This window comes from Physella acuta, unplaced genomic scaffold, assembly GCF_028476545.2.
Source record: "Physella acuta isolate Inbredline_101_S28 unplaced genomic scaffold, ASM2847654v3 ptg000205l, whole genome shotgun sequence".
Taxonomy (NCBI): domain Eukaryota; kingdom Metazoa; phylum Mollusca; class Gastropoda; family Physidae; genus Physella; species Physella acuta.
This window is the reverse complement of record NW_026731724.1, coordinates 559038-577124: the sequence shown is the minus strand read 5'-3', so window position 1 is coordinate 577124 and position 18087 is coordinate 559038.

The window sequence follows — 18087 nt, the reverse complement described above, 5'->3', positions numbered from 1 at the left end:
AAAAGCTAAACATTGTCCTACTATTTAAAATTTTTAAATTTCTTATTTCTAAAAATCTGGACAATAAAACAAAAATAAAAAACTTAATGAAAGCAAGAAAGTAAAGCAGGCAATCTTTTAATAATAATAACATTAGTCCCTCATGAAATTTCTTACATATTATAGTGACCAACACATTTACTAAATAAAGAATTTTTTCTTTTTCTTTTTAGCTTGTTATATAAATTTTTTTAATATGTATTATTAAATTCTCTGTATGTTAAGTACGACTGGTGATCACAATAATTCATGCAATCAATCACCTTTGTATCATAAAATAAACCTGTAATTTTAAATGTGTGAAATACTTGTACAGATCAAATTTTACCTGGTATTTACACAGGCCAGACAGTGGGTCTAATATTAATATTAGACCAAACTACCTGCTTTTTTATATGTCACACAATGGGTCCAATATTTATATTAGAACCAATTTTACCTGCTTTTTTACATGACACAAAAATTGTATGAATATTAGACTCAAAGCATTGATGACATTTCTCTGTGTAGGTTCCATAGAACTTCTCACAGAAACCTAACCACATTCTTTAGTGTTGACATCTTCAATTTGTCAACTTCATCTTTGGTCAGTTGTTTTCTTTCAGTACTGTAGCATAAAACTGTTATCAAGTTATGCCCCTTTTCAAACCTTTCAACACATGGGGCAGGTGAAGTAGAGCTCACCTGTTTCACTGATCTCAGGATAAGAAGGAATAATGTGGTCAGGTATGCCCAGCCACCTTTACTTTCCTTAACCTGAGTCAGGTAAATATCAGAGCTGGGTGGACTCAGGGATGTTGAATGGACTTTAGCCCAGGATCTGAACTCAAGACTTTTGGGCTAGCAGACAAATGCTCTACCAATTCCACCACCCCATCACATAAAATTATATCATGTCATATATCAAATGAAAAATATTGTTTTAAAAATGATCTCTTTTTTCTTACGAATCTGTTCATTGTTTAGAAAGATGCCTTGAAGTATAAAATTTGTCACAATTTCTCTTTAAATTATTTCCTTGACTCTAATTTTGTTGTTGTCATTCTATGGTTATGTAAGATTCTGATAACATTCAGGTAATGTATGTGTATGGTGTATTGGTGGTGACATCAAAAGACTCGTAGGCCTACATATAACTATTGAAGGGAGGGGCTGCTCAGGGGAACTGAACTTATGAAAACTTTTGTTTGCACTTTTCATTCTGAAATTTATACTCTCTGTCCCACAGTTTTTGACATATGGTTGAACTTTTTTATGGACAATAAGATGTTTTACATATTAAACAATATATATAGCTCCTTTTGAAACAATGGCTTTGTTCCTAAAAATTAAGATGTTATATTTTTTTGATGCAGGCTGTTCTGTGGCTGATGATCCGTTTCTGCAATGGTAGTCTCTGACAGTTATTGCAGATCATTGCTAGTGCCATTTTTAAGAGATTTTTTTTCTTCTTCTCCTCTCAGTGCCTGCCTTTATTTCTTCAGCAACAAGGATGCCAGTCCACAATATTTGAACACACATAATTCTGATTTTATTTAAGTTTAGTAATAGAGAAAAATGTTGTATTTGATTAATTTAATGTGGACTCCTGTAGACAGAGAAAAAAATACCTTGTTTTCATTGTAGATGGTATAAAGTTGTGGATGGTATAAAGTTGTGGATGGTATAAACTTGTGGATGGTATAAACTTGTGGATGGTATAAACTTGTGGATGGTATAAACTTGTGGATGGTATAAACTTATGGATGGTATAAACTTGTGGATAGTATAAATAAATAACCTGATCTTTTTATTCCTATGAAAAATTCTAGAGAACTTTGTGAGTTGAAATGTACACTTTATGTAAAATAGATATTCTTCTGATTATTTTTCTTAGTGTAAATTATTTAGAAATGATAATGTACAACATGTAAACCAAAAAAGAGATTTAAATAATATTCTTATTTAATTTCTCGATATGCTTTGATTTCACTAAAATTTTAATAAAATGTATGATGCATGATCAAATGTAAAAATTAAATGAAATAGTTTTTGTTTATCCTTTATTTTTCATATTTATACCTGTAAGAATGATGTCATCGCTTTGATTTCATAATTATAAATTTAACAAGTGATTAAGTTTTATTTTTTACTTTTTTTTTAATACACATAAAATGTATGAAAAATATTTCAGCCTATTCTCCGCAGTTCTAATAACGTAAAGGAAACAATTGATGGCTGGTCTTCATTAGAAACACTTTAAAAACTTGGTGAGAAAAATTGGTCCTGTATTGGTTACATCTTGTGTATATCTCAGCCCAATATATATTTGTTACATCTTGCCCTTCACCCCCCCCCCCCCCACACACACACAAAAGAGGCCAAACATACATGTTTGCCATATCTCTGCCCACAAAGCCCAATATAACAAGACAAATATAACCGTGTACTAAAATATAACCAGGCACTAAGATATAACCAGGCACTAAGATATAACCAGGCACTAAGATATAACCAGGCACTAAGATATAACCAGGCACTAAGATATAACCAGACAGTAAGATATAACCAGACAGTAAGATATAACCAGACAGTAAGATATAACCAGACAGTAAGATATAACCAGACAGTAAGATATAACCAGGCACTAAGATATAACCAGGCACTAAAATATAACCATACAGTAAGATATAACCAGACAGTAAGATATAACCATACAGTAAGATATAACCATACAGTAAGATATAACCATACAGTAAGATATAACCAGACAGTAAGATATAACCAGGTACTAAGATATAACCAGGTACTAAGATATAACCAGACAGTAAGATATAACCAGGTACTAAGATATAACCAGACAGTAAGATATAACCAGACAGTAAGATATAACCAGACAGTAAGATATAACCAGACAGTAAGATATAACAAGACAGTAAGATATAACCATACAGTAAGATATAACCAGACAGTAAGATATAACCAGGCACTAAGATATAACCAGACAGTAAGATATAACCAGACACTAAGATATAACCAGACAGTAAGATATAACCAGGCACTAAGATATAACCAGACAGTAAGATATAACCAGACAGTAAGATATAACCAGTCAGTAAGATATAACCAGACAGTAAGATATAACCAGGCACTAAGATATAACCAGACAGTAAGATATAACCAGGTACTAAGATATAACCAGGTACTAAGATATAACCAGACAGTAAGATATAACAAGGTACTAAGATATAACCAGGTACTAAGATATAACCAGACAGTAAGATATAACCAGGTACTAAGATATAACCAGGTACTAAGATATAACCAGACAGTAAGATATAACCAGACAGTAAGATATAACCAGACAGTAAGATATAACCAGACAGTAAGATATAACCAGACAGTAAGATATAACCATACAGGTTGTCACGTGATGTCTGAATACAACTCACCTGGACCAGGGCTGGAGTAGGTTGGACCAGATCTGGGACATTTAAGACAAGGCAGGTCACCGTGGTCCTAGAATGGTGGTGTGTTTGTTATGGTATGACTGAGCAGAACTCACCTGGGCCAAGAATTAGGGTCAGACCTCGGTTATTTAGGGCAGGTGAGGTCACCGTAGTCCAACATTGTTGTTAAAGTCGTCAATGTACGACTGAGTAGAACTCACTAGGTTCAAAACTGAGGTTAGTTTGGGTCAAATCTGGGTCATTTGTGTCAACGCAGGTCACCCGGGTGCAACATTGTTGATAAAGCTGTTATGGTACGACTGAGTAGAACTCACCAAGACCAAAACTGTTCCAAGTTTGGGTCAGAACTGGGCAATTGAGGCCAAGACAGGTCATGTTGGTGCAATTTTGGTGTTAAGGAGGTCATATTGTGGCTGAGCAGAGCTCACAAATGTCAAGACTGTGGTTAGTATGGGTCAAATCTGGGTCATTTAAGGAAAGACAGGTCACTTGGGTGCACCATTGTTGTTGTTGGTGTAATGTTATGACTGAGCACAACTCACCTGGACCGTGAACGTAGAAAGTTCGGGTCAGATCTGGGTCATTGAGTCAAGGCAGGTCATGTTGGTGTTGCTGGTCACTTTGTCCTGACATAATACAACTCACTTGGACCTAGTCTGTAGACAGCTAGGGTCAACTTTATTGATATTTTACAAAGTCCGACTAGTAAGGTCAAGGCTGTATATAAATAAAGACTTTGTTTTGTTCGATATGAAAGCGAGAGTAAAAGTGAAAGGTGTAAGGATATGGCAGGGAGGTGTGGGGGTGGGGGTGAGAGGGAGGTGTGGGGTGGGGTGGGGGTGAGAGGGAGGTGTGGGGATGTGGGGGTGTAAGGGAGGTGTGGGGTAGTGTTTCAAGGCGAGGTGTGGGGGTGGGAGGGAGGTGTGGGGGGTAATGTTACAAGGCGAGGTGTGGGGTGGGATGGAGGTGTGGGGTGGGATGGAGGTGGGGGTGAGAGGGAGGTGGGGATGGGAGGGAGGTGGGGGGGGGGGGGGTAGTGTTACAAGGCGAGGTGTGGGGTGGGTGGGAGTTGTGGGGGTGGGAGGGAGGTGGGGGCGTAGTGTTACAAGGCGAGGTGTGAGGTGGGTGGGAAGTGTGGGGGATGGGAGGGAGGTGTGGGGGTGGGAGGGAGGTGTGGAGTGGGAGGGAGTTGTGGGGTGGGAGGGAGGGAGGCGTTCGGTTCGAGTGAGGTGTGGGGTTCGAGAGAAATATGGGGTAGTGTTATAAGGCGAGGTGTGGGGTGGGAGGGAGATGTGAGGAATAAGTTGATTTGTATGAAATGTAATGTCATGTGTCCTGGAATTGTATGTAAATCACGGGACCAACGGCAATAATAGTGCCTACAGCCAAGTAACGTTTGATTAAAATAAGCTAACGTTTTAAAAGAGAATGTTAGTAAATGGCATCAACGGTGGTGGACTCCCCTAAAGATCTTTTAAATATTTTATTTAGAAAATCATATGCATTGTTCTTATAAGTATTTCTTCCAGATTTTTTTCTCAGGGGGCACCTGATATTTTCGGGGGGGGGGGGGGGGGCGGACACTAGTAAAAGTGTATGTTAACTATATAAAATCCTTCTCGTTGAGGGGTGGGGGGTAGACTTTTTTCATGCAGAGCCCCCCCCCCCCCCCCCCCCACACACACACACGAAGAGATGCCTGGAAGAAACTTTAAATAGTTATGTTTCAGAAACGAGTAAGAAAAGTATGAGACTACAGATATAGTTAATCAAATTTGTCTTACTATCGCGAAAACCAAAGGTTCAAAATGTAAAATATCATGTCACTAGAAGCACGTAGTATATTAGGCTAAAAAATCTATATATATAATTCTCTTCTGGGAGCCGTTAGAAAACAAGCTGCAAGCGCGCCCCTTGCAGTCCCCTCTCTTCCTCTCTATCGCTACCACCCCCCCACCCCCACCCCCTCACATGGTCAGGTGAGTTGTAGTTCACGCTAGGCCTAAATGTTTACAAAACAATCGTAGAGTCGGGTTTGGTGACGGCTATTAGGGGCAGATAATTCAGTTTGAAAGTATTTTAAACTTAGAGGAGGTAACTAAGAGGAAGCTGCTTTCACGGGGGGGGGGGGGGGGGGGGGGGGGGGGGGGATGGGGGGTTTAGTGTTTTAAAGCAAATATTTTCAGTGGCAGCATTGGTACTGTCGAATTCACAAATTATGAATTACTGAAAAGTAGAAAAAAACAACTAAATAGCGGCGTATGATATGTAACGTTGAGTAAAAGTAATATAATGATTAGCCGAATTTACCCTAACCCATATAGTCGTTGATAGCTAGACAGCCACAAATAACAGTAAAAAAGTTCGGTCTACAGCATCTTCAATTTTAAAAAAAGATGCATGACTGCCTGCAATATATGACATTTATAACAAATAGTGGGGTAAAAAAAAAAGCCTTTAAAATCGAGAGGCAGGGTACACAATGTCCAAGCGCGATCAATTTTTCAATAAAGTACAATTTTAGATAGACTTGGCACATTCACACGGTAAATTAACAAGCCGTAGACTTACGGACATCTTGGAGAAGTTTGTCCTAATTATTATTTAGACCTAGTAATAGATGTTACCGAAAATATAAAATCCCTATATTACATTATTAGTAAATGAATTAGTAACTTTGCAGCATGTATTGAGAGGTGTACTAAATTTTGTGGACGTCCACAAAGGGGGTGATGGGGGGGGGGGGTGTCAAAAGTGGACGCGTGTAGATTGAGGGGGGGGGAGGTGGGGGGTCTAAAATCCAAAATTTTTGTGGACGTCATAAATGGATGACCCTCTAAAGATTATCCATACAGAATCTGATAAAATGGTTTATTAATAGTTTTTTTTTTCGTTACGAGATGCTGACAGGATAAGCTTATGGGGTGAAGTATGTGTTTTTTTTTACTCAATGGTTTCCTTAAAGTGTTATGTGGGCCTATAAGCTGGTTTACTTTTCAATATTCTAATATATTTTTTCCGATTGCTGAAATTAACTTTTTGGTGAAGAAAATTATATTTGTTTTCGTGTAGAGTAGTTTTTACCAAATAATTTATATCAGGAACTGTCTTTTGTTTTAATGTTCAGTTTTTACTCATGAATATTTTTAAAGAAGTTTATTTTTAAGTTTAGCTATTATCGACAATTTTTGTCTTTGCTATACTTAGAAATGAACCGGAATATTTCTATTGCAAATTAAAAAAAAAAGATTAAATTAAAAAATCATAAACATAACTTAGGCAGGCGGCAAATGTTGGCCCAGCTGTTGCATAGCTAATACCAGACGGCTGTTAATTGAGATGTTAACAAAGGCCTGATCACGTGATGCAGGACGCCAAACACAATCGCACCGTCTGTTAACAGCACACGGCGACACGCAGTGTGTATGTTAAGTTTATATTTGTACACATCAATATGTTAACACAATATTTGGACACATCATTTTGTTAACACAATATTTGGACACAGCATTTTGTTAACACAATATTTGGACACATCATTTTGTTAACACAATATTTGGACACATCATTTTGTTAACACAATATTTGGACACATCATTTTGTTAACACAGTATTAGGACACATCATTTTGTTAACACAATATTTGGACACACCATTTTGTTAACACAATATTTGGACACACCATTTTGTTAACACAATATTTGGACACACCATTTTGTTAACACAATATTTGGACACACCATTTTGTTAACACAATATTTGGACACACCATTTTGTTAACACAATATTTGGACACACAATTTTGTTAACACAATATTTGGACACATCATTTTGTTAACACAGTATTAGGACACATCATTTTGTTAACACAATATTTGGACACACCATTTTGTTAACACAATATTTGGACACACCATTTTGTTAACACAATATTTGGACACACCATTTTGTTAACACAATATTTGGACACACAATTTTGTTAACACAATATTTGGACACACAATTTTGTTAACACAATATTTGGACACACTATTTTTTTAACACTAATTTGGGGGGGGGGACACAATCTGGGTTGCACAATGTTGAAACACCACAGTGTTAACACAATACTTGGACACACAATTTTGTTAACACAATATTTGGACACACCATTTTGTTAACACAATATTTGGGCACACCATTTTGTTAACACAATACTTGGACACACCATTTTGTTAACACAATATTTGGACACACCATTTTGTTAACACAATATTTGGACACACAATTTTGTTAACACAATACTTGGACACACAATTTTGTTAACACAATATTTGGACACATCATTTTGTTAACACAATATTTGGGCACACCATTTTGTTAACACAATACTTGGACACACCATTTTGTTAACACAATATTTGGACACACCATTTTGTTAACACAATATTTGGACACACAATTTTGTTAACACAATACTTGGACACACAATTTTGTTAACACAATATTTGGACACACTATTTTTTTAACACTAATTTGGGGGGGGGGGACACAATCTGGGTTGCACAATGTTGAAACACCACAGTGTTAACACAATACTTGGACACACAATCGTTAGCACCATAATGAGACACATCGTCGTCTTAGCACCATAATCGGACACATCATCGTCTTAGCACCATAATGGTACATATCATCGTGAATATCTGAAACGCGATATGGGCTGTTTCTGATTATGTAAATTCTACTTCTCAAGAAGACAGTATGGACTGTTTCTGATTATCTAAGTCCTTGTTTCGCTATATTGTCACTGTGTCCTTCTGACGTTCTGTGAAACTGCCGAGATGGAGTGTAAAACTACAAACGTTGAAACTTGAAAGTTATAACACAGTGAAGCCCAATAGTAGAATAGTAGTTTGGTCGTTTAATACAAACATATCACTTCTATTAAATGTTTTTAAAAAATCACAGGTTGGACCTAGTACCTGGTCGGTAGGTTGGACCAAGAACCTGGTCGGTAGGTTGGACCAAGCAACTAGGTCGGTAGGTTGGACCTGAAACCTGGTCGGTAGGTTGGACCAAGTACCTGGTCGGTAGGTTGGACCAAGAACTCTAGCTGGTCGGTAGGTTGGACCAAGAACTCTAGCTGGTCGGTAGGTTGGACCAAGAACCTGGTCGGTAGGTTGGACCAAGAACCTGGTCGGTAGGTTGGACCAAGAACCTGGTCGGTAGGTTGGACCAAGAACCTGGTCGGTAGGTTGGACCAAGAACCTGGTCGGTAGGTTGGACCAAGAACCTGGTCGGTAGGTTGGACCAAGAACCTGGTCGGTAGGTTGGACCAAGAACCTGGTCGGTAGGTTGGACAAAGAACCTGGTCGGTAGGTTGGACCAAGAACCTGGTCGGTAGGTTGGACCAAGAACCTGGTCGGTAGGTTGGACCAAGAACCTGGTCGGTAGGTTGGACCAAGAACCTGGTCGGTAGGTTGGACCAAGAACCTGGTCGGTAGGTTGGACCAAGAACCTGGTCGGTAGGTTGGACCAAGAACCTGGTCGATAGGTTGGACCAAGAACCTGGTCGGTAGGTTGGACCAAGAACCTGGTCGGTAGGTTGGACCAAGAACCTGGTCGATAGGTTGGACCAAGAACCTGGTCGATAGGTTGGACCAAGAACCTGGTCGGTAGGTTGGACCAAGAACCTGGTCGGTAGGTTGGACCAAGCAACTAGGTCGGTAGGTTGAACCTGAAACCTGGTCGGTAGGTTGGACCAAGAACCTGGTCGGTAGGTTGGACCAAGAACCTGGTCGGTAGGTTGGACCAAGAACCTGGTCGGTAGGTTGGACCAAGAACCTGGTCGGTAGGTTGGACCAAGCAACTAGGTCGGTAGGTTGGACCAAGCAACTAGGTCGGTAGGTTGGACCAAGTACCTGGTCGGTAGGTTGGACCAAGTACCTGGTCGGTAGGTTGGACCTAGTACCTGGTCGGTAGGTTGGACCAAGAACTCTAGCTGGTCGGTAGGTTGGACCAAGAACTCTAGCTGGTCGGTAGGTTGGACCAAGAACCTGGACTGTAGGTTGGACCAAGAACCTGGTCGGTAGGTTGGACCAAGCAACTAGGTCGGTAGGTTGGACCTGAAACCTGGTCGGTAGGTTGGACACTGAACCTGGTCGGTAGGTTGGACCAAGAACCTGGTCGGTAGGTTGGACCAAGAACCTGGTCAGTAGGTTGGACAAAGAACCTGGTCGGTAGGTTGGACCAAGAACTCTAGCTGGTCGGTAGGTTGGACCAAGAACCTGGTCAGTAGGTTGGACCAAGAACCTGGTCGGTAGGTTGGACCAAGAACCTGGTCGGTAGGTTGGACCAATAACCTGGTCGGTAGGTTGGGCCAAGTACCTGGTCAGTAGGTTGGGCCAAGTACCTGGTCGGTAGGTTGGACCAAGTACCTGATCGGTAGGTTGGACCATAAACCTGGTTGGTAGGTTGGATCAAGAACCTGGTCGGTAGGTTGGACCAAGAACCTGGTCAGTAGGTTGGATCAAGAACCTGGTCAGTAGGTTGGGCCAAGTACCTGGTCAGTAGGTTGGGCCAAGTACCTGGTCGGTAGGTTGGACCAAGAACCTGGTCGGTAGGTTGGACCAAGTACCTGGTCGGTAGGTTGGACCAAGAACCTGGTCGGTAGGTTGGACCAAGCAACTAGGTCGGTAGGTTGAACCTGAAACCTGGTCGGTAGGTTGGACCAAGTACCTGGTCGGTAGGTTGGACCAAGAACCTGGTCGGTAGGTTGGACCAAGAACCTGGTCGGTAGGTTGGACCAAGCAACTAGGTCGGTAGGTGGGACCAAGAACCTGGTCGGTTGGTTGGACCAAGAACCTGGTCGGTAGGTTGGACCAAGAACCTGGTCGGTAGGTTGGACCAAGCAACTAGGTCGGTAGGTTGGACCAAGATCCTGGTCGGTAGGTTGGACCAAGAACCTGGTCGGTAGGTTGGACCAAGAACTCTAGCTGGTCGGTAGGTTGGACCAAGAACCTGGTAGGTAGGTTGGACCAAGTACCTGGTCAGTAGGTTGGACCAAGAAACTGGTCGGTAGGTTGGACCAAGAAACTGGTCGGTAGGTTGGACCAAGTACCTGGTCGGTAGGTTGGACCAAGTACCTGGTCGGTGGGTTGGACCAAGTACCTGGTCGGTAGGTTGGACCAAGAACCTGGTAGGTAGGTTGGACCAAGTACCTGGTCAGTAGGTTGGACCAATAACCTGGTCGATAGGTTGGACCAAGCACCTGGTCGGTAGGTTGGACCAAGAACCTGGTCAGTAGGTTGGACCAAAAACTCTAGCTGGTCGGTAGGTTGGACCATAAACCTGGTTGGTAGGTTGGATCAAGAACCTGGTCGGTAGGTTGGACCAAGAACCTGGTCAGTAGGTTGGACCAAGAACCTGGTCAGTAGGTTGGACCAAGAACCTGGTCGGTAGGTTGGACCAAGAACCTGGTCGGTAGGTTGGACCAATAACCTGGTCGGAAGGTTGGACCAAGAACTCTAGCTGGTCGGTAGGTTGGACCATAAACCTGGTTGGTAGGTTGGATCAAGAACCTGGTCGGTAGGTTGGACCAAGAACCTGGTCAGTAGGTTGGATCAAGAACCTGGTCAGTAGGTTGGACCAAGAACCTGGTCGGTAGGTTGGACCAAGAACCTGGTCAGTAGGTTGGACCAAGCAAATAGGTTGATAGGTTGGACCAAGAACCTGGTCGGTAGGTTGGACCAAGAACCTGTTCAGTAGGTTGGACCAAGCAAATAGGTCGATAGGTTGGACCAAGAACCTGGTCGGTAGGTTAGACCAAGAACCTGGTCGATAGGTTGGACCAAGAACCTGGTCGGTAGGTTGGACCAAGAACCTGGTCAGTAGGTTGGACCAAGAACTTGGTCAGTAGGTTGGACCAAGCAAATAGGTCGATAGGTTGGACCAAGAACCTGGTCGGTAGGTTGGACCAAGAACCTGGTCGGTAGGTTGGACCAAGAACCTGGTCGGTAGGTTGGACCAAGAACCTGGTCGGTAGGTTGGACCAAGAACCTGGTCGGTAGGTTGGACCAAGCAAATAGGTCGGTAGGTTGGACCAAGAACCTGGTCGGTAGGTTGGACCAAGAACCTGGTCGGTAGGTTGGACCAAGAACCTGGTCGGTAGGTTGGACCAAGAACCTGGTCGGTAGGTTGGACCAATAACCTGGTCGGTAGGTTGGACCAATAACCTGGTCGGTAGGTTGGACCAAGAACCTGGTCGGTAGGTTGGACCAAGAACCTGGTCGGTAGGTTGGACCAAGAACCTGGTCGGTAGGTTGGACCAAGAACCTGGTCGGTAGGTTGGACCAAGAACCTGGTCGGTAGGTTGGACCAAGAACCTGGTCGGTAGGTTGGACCAAGCAACTAGGTCGGTAGGTTGGACCAAGAACCTGGTCGGTAGGTTGGACCAAGAACCTGGTCGGTAGGTTGGACCAAGAACCTGGTCGGTAGGTTGGACCAAGAACCTGGTCGGTAGGTTGGACCAAGAACCTGGTCGGTAGGTTGGACCAAGAACCTGGTCGGTAGGTTGGACCAAGAACCTGGTCGGTAGGTTGGACCAAGCAACTAGGTCGGTAGTTTTGGCCGAAAAAGGATCTAAATATGTACTTTTTACAAGGGAAGAACTTAGTAACAACATTTTTGGTTAACAATTGGATGACCACCCATATGATATTTTGTTTGGTTAAAATAAATTCGTTGTAATTTCCATACGCTGTGACCCGATTAATTTAACAGCTGTAAACATGTTCTTCCACAAAATGTGTTTTAGGCATTTCGCCAGGACGGAAAGGGTGCCCCGCCCCGCCCCACCCAACCTCCCCCCCCCCTTCATTGAAAATAGAAATTATCAATTTAATTAGAAAATATATACTTTAAACAAAGTCCGCCCCCTCCCTAAATCTCTTGGAAGTTACGAGAGCAGACCCCCCCCCCTGCCGGGAGCGAAAGGTCTGCAAAGGATACTGTAAGACACGAAACTTATTTCCTATATTTTTGAGCAGTACTACTATTGCAACATTGTAACGAAGCAAACTTCAGTCACATGTGCATTCAAATGGCTAATACCTAGTGGCGTGCTATGCGGGGGTAGGATAAAAATCTTTCTGGCATAAGGGCATTCAACTGAAACGAAGCGACACACTTACTACACACTTACTCACACAGTGAGGTACATAATCAATAGTCACAATACAAATGCTGCACTCCCTCCACTCCTACCCCACCTCCCATGTGTGTCAAAAATTATCAAGCGCTATATTGCAATCAACTCAATAGAACATGTGACGCCAGGGCATCCCTCCACCTCCGTCCACCCCCCCCCCCACACACACACACCCTCCCCCCACACACCAGGATGCGGGTTAGGGTTTAGAGCTGTGGCTCATTACAACGACACCTGTGGCGTTTCAATTTGAGACGAATTATGCATGCGCTTTATGTTGGCTAATTTCGTTCTTTTGTCTCCACCAGTCAACTCGACGATTTAGCAGCAAGTCTGAACCCGAGTTTTCATTTTAAATTAAATTATTGATTGATAAAACTGCTAACAGCCGCTTAATGTCCCCGAAATTACTGGCCACTGATATTGTTTTTGGTTTGTTAATATTACGTTGTTTAATACGAGTGGGCTCAACACAGTATAGACAACTATACTCATCAGAGGGGGGGGGGGGGGCGTATCTGTAACGCTCTTATAGTAGTACAAGTATGTAGGTTCCCTTTCGAACATGACGGTGTATAGAAAGTGAAGTAGAGTTAGTCTGTTTCTGTGACCTCGGCATATGAAAGGATAGAGGGGTCAGCACTATGTCCAGCCACCTTTACTTTTCCTAACGTGAGTCAGGTACCCCATCAGAGCTAATTGGACTCAAGTTCGTTCTACGGATATGAATACGAACCTGGATTCAAACTCGACACCGTCGGGTTAGCAGTGGTTTGCGACCACGCCGTCACCATAGCTTTATATACTGCGTCATTCTCCCTCCAGTTGCTGTTGTTTTAGTTGGGTTTTTTTTTCCTAGACATGTATAGTATACATGTATAGTATACATGTATAGTATACATGTATAGTATACATGTATAGTATACATGTATAGTATACATGTATAGTATACATGTATAGTATACATGTATAATATATATGTCGCACGTGTAAACGCGGTGCGACGAATGTAAGCTTGTAGAGAATTTTCCAAAACTGGCCAATGTCGACCGGTCAATAATTTCGGCCATACTAACACTCATACACACACATACACACTCATACCCGTACACAAACGTTCACACACAAATTTTGTAGACTGACCGAGCGATAAAGTTATAGTCACATTTTATCGGGATGTGTGTATGTGAGGGGTGGGGATTGGGAAGGTGGGATAGTATACATAATGGGTATGTCAGGTCTTTAAAAATGATAAATAATTTTTATCGGATCGGGGGTTGGGTTCACGATTTTTAGATTTTGGCTGATATGTTAGTAAAAAAAGTTCGTATATTTTGGAAACTAACCAACGGTATAGATTTTTTTTTGCTACGGCAGCCTTATTGTCTGTCTGCCTCTTGGTCTGTCTGCCCCTTGGTCTGTCTGTCTCTTGGTCTGTCTGTCTCTTGGTCTGTCTGTCTCCTGGTCTGTCTGCCTCTTGGTCTGTCTGCCTCTTGGTCTGTCTGTCTCTTGGTCTGTCTGTCTCTTGGTCTGTCTGTCTCCTGCTCTGTCTGCCTCTTGGTCTGTCTGCCTCTTGGTCTGTCTGTCTCTTGGTCTGTCTGTCTCTTGGTCTGTCTGTCTCTTGGTCTGTCTGTCTCTTGGTGTGTCTGCCTCTTGGTCTGTCTCTTGGTCTGTCTGTCTCTTGGTCTGTCTGTCTCTTGGTCTGCCTCTTGGTCTGTCTGTCTCTTGGTCTGTCTCTTGGTCTGTCTCTTGGTCTGTCTGCCTCTTGGTCTGTCTGCCTTTTGGTCTGTCTGTCTCTTGGTCTGTCTCTTGGTCTGTCTGCCTCTTCGTCTGTCTGCCCCTTGGTCTGTCTGTCTCTTAGTCTGTCTACCTCTTGGTCTGTCTGTCTCTTGGTCTGTCTGTCTCTTGGTCTGTCTGTCTCTTGGTCTGTCTGTCTCTTGGTCTGACTGTCTCTTGGTCTGTCTCTTGGTCTGTCTCTTGGTCTGTCTGTCTCTTGGTCTGTCTGCCTCTTGGTCTGTCTGTCTCTTGGTCTGTCTGCCTCTTGGTCTGTCTCTTCGTCTGTCTGCCCCTTGGTCTGTCTGTCTCTTGGTCTGTCTGTCTCTTGGTCTGTCTGTCTCTTGGTCTGTCTCTTGGTCTGTCTGTCTCTTGGTCTGTCTGTCTCTTGGTCTGTCTGTCTCTTGGTCTGTCTGTCTCTTGGTGTGTCTGCCTCTTGGTCTGTCTCTTGGTTTGTCTGTCTCTTGGTCTGTCTGTCTCTTGGTCTGCCTCTTGGTCTGTCTGTCTCTTGGTCTGTCTCTTGGTCTGTCTCTTGGTCTGTCTGCCTCTTGGTCTGTCTGCCTTTTGGTCTGTCTGTCTCTTGGTCTGTCTCTTGGTCTGTCTGCCTCTTCGTCTGTCTGCCCCTTGGTCTGTCTGTCTCTTAGTTTGTCTACCTCTTGGTCTGTCTGTCTCTTGGTTTGTCTGTCTCTTGGTCTGTCTGTCTCTTGGTCTGTCTGTCTCTGGGTCTGACTGTCTCTTGGTCTGTCTCTTGGTCTGTCTCTTGGTCTGTCTGTCTCTTGGTCTGTCTGCCCCTTGGTCTGTCTGTCTCTTGGTCTGTCTGCCTCTTGGTCTGTCTCTTCGTCTGTCTGCCCCTTGGTCTGTCTGTCTCTTGGTCTGTCTACCTCTTGGTCTGTCTGTCTCTTCGTCTGTCTGTCTCTTGGTCTGTCTGTCTCTTGGTCTGTCTGTCTCTTGGTCCGACTGTCTCTTGGTCTGTCTCTTGGTCTGTCTCTTGGTCTGTCTGTCTCTTGGTCTGTCTGCCCCTTGGTCTGTCTGTCTCTTGGTCTGTCTGCCTCTTGGTCTGTCTCTTCGTCTGTCTGCCCCTTGGTCTGTCTGTCTCTTGGTCTGTCTGTCTCTTGGTCTGTCTGTCTCTTGGTCTGTATGTTGGTCTGTCTGTCTCTTGGTCTGTCTGTCTCTTGGTCTGTCTGCCTCTTGGCCTGTCTCTTGGTCTGTCTGTCTCTTGGTCTGTCTGTCTCTTGGTCTGTCTCTTGGTCTGTCTCTTGGTCTGTCTGCCTCTTCGTCTGTCTGCCCCTTGGTCTGTCTGTCTCTTAGTCTGTCTACCTCTTGGTCTGTCTGTCTCTTGGTCTGTCTGTCTCTTGGTCTGTCTGTCTCTTGGTCTGTCTGTCTCTGGGTCTGACTGTCTCTTGGTCTGTCTCTTGGTCTGTCTCTTGGTCTGTCTGTCTATTGGTCTGTCTGCCCCTTGGTCTGTCTGTCTCTTGGTCTGTCTGCCTCTTGGTCTGTCTTTTGGTCTGTCTGCCTCTTGGTCTGTCTCTTGGTCTGTCTCTTCGTCTGTCTGCCCCTTGGTCTGTCTGTCTCTTGGTCTGTCTGTCTCTTGGTCTGTCTGTCTCTTGGTCTGTCTCTTGGTCTGTCTGTCTCTTGGTTTGTTTGTCTCTTGGTCTGTCTGTCTCTTGGTCTGTCTGCCTCTTGGTCTGTCTGTCTCTTGGTCTGTCTGCCTCTTGGTCTGTCTGTCTCTTGGTTTGTCTCTTGGTCTGTCTGTCTCTTGGTCTGTCTGTCTCTTGGTCTCTCTGTCTCTTGGTCTGTCTGTCTCTTGGTCTGTCTGCCTCTTGGTCTGTCAGTCTCCTGGTCTGTCTGTCTCTTGGTCTGTCTGCCTCTTGGTCTGTCTGTCTCTTGGTCTGTCTGCCTCTTGGTCTGTCTGTCTCTTGGTCTGTCTGTCTCTTGGTCTGTCTGTCTCTGGGTCTGACTGTCTCTTGGTCTGTCTCTTGGTCTGTCTCTTGGTCTGTCTGTCTATTGGTCTGTCTGCCCCTTGGTCTGTCTGTCTCTTGGTCTGTCTGCCTCTTGGTCTGTCTTTTGGTCTGTCTGCCTCTTGGTCTGTCTCTTGGTCTGTCTCTTCGTCTGTCTGCCCCTTGGTCTGTCTGTCTCTTGGTCTGTCTGTCTCTTGGTCTGTCTGTCTCTTGGTCTGTCTCTTGGTCTGTCTGTCTCTTGGTCTGTTTGTCTCTTGGTCTGTCTGTCTCTTGGTCTGTCTGCCTCTTGGTCTGTCTGTCTCTTGGTCTGTCTGCCTCTTGGTCTGTCTGTCTCTTGGTTTGTCTCTTGGTCTGTCTGTCTCTTGGTCTGTCTGTCTCTTGGTCTCTCTGTCTCTTGGTCTGTCTGTCTCTTGGTCTGTCTGCCTCTTGGTCTGTCAGTCTCCTGGTCTGTCTGTCTCTTGGTCTGTCTGCCTCTTGGTCTGTCTGTCTCTTGGTCTGTCTGTCTCTTGGTCTGTCTGTCTCCTGCTCTGTCTGCCTCTTGGTCTGTCTGTCTCTTGGTCTGTCTGTCTCTTGGTCTGTCTGTCTCTTGGTCTGTCTGTCTCTTGGTGTGTCTGCCTCTTGGTCTGTCTCTTGGTCTGTCTGTCTCTTGGTCTGTCTGTCTCTTGTTCTGCCTCCTGGTCTGTCTGTCTCTTGGTCTGTCTGCCTCTTGGTCTGTCTCTTGGTCTGTCTGCCTCTTGGTCTGTTTGTCTCTTGGTCTGTCTGTCTCTTGGTCTGTCTGCCTCTTGGTCTGTCTGTCTCTTGGTCTGTCTGCCTCTTGGTCTGTCTGTCTCTTGGTCTGTCTCTTGGTCTGTCTGTCTCTTGGTCTGTCTGTCTCTTGGTCTGTCTCTTGGTCTGTCTCTTGGTCTATCTGTCTCTTGGTCTGTCTCTTGGTCTGTCTGCCTCTTGGTCTGTCTCTTGGTCTGTCTCTTCGTCTGTCTGTCTCTTGGTCTGTTTGTCTCTTGGTCTGTCTGTCTCTTGGTCTGTCTGTCTCTTGGTCTGTCTGTCTCTTGGTCTGTCTGTCTCTTGGTCTGTCTGCCTCTTGGTCTGTCTGTCTCTTGGTCTGTCTGTCTCTTGGTCTGTCTGCCTCTTGGTCTGTCTCTTGGTCTGTCTGTCTCTTGGTCTGTCTGCCCCTTGGTCTGTCTGTCTCTTTGTCTGTCTGCCTCTTGGTCTGTCTTTTGGTCTGTCTGCCTCTTGGTCTGTCTCTTGGTCTGTCTCTTCGTCTGTCTGCCCCTTGGTCTGTCTGTCTCTTGGTCTGTCTGTCTCTTGGTCTGTCTGTCTCTTGGTCTGTCTCTTGGTCTGTCTGCCTCTTGGTCTGTTTGTCTCTTGGTCTGTCTGTCTCTTGGTCTGTCTGCCTCTTGGTCTGTCTGTCTCTTGGTCTGTCTGCCTCTTGGTCTGTCTGTCTCTTGGTCTGTCTCTTGGTCTGTCTGTCTCTTGGTCTGTCTGTCTCTTGGTCTGTCTCTTGGTCTGTCTCTTGGTCTGTCTGTCTCTTGGTCTGTCTGTCTCTTGGTCTGTCTGCCTCTTGGTCTGTCTGTCTCTTGGTCTGTCTGTCTCTTGGTCTGTCTGTCTCTTGGTCTGTCTCTTGGTCTGTCTGTCTCTTGGTCTGTCTGTCTCTTGGTCTGTCTGTCTTTTGGTCTGTCTG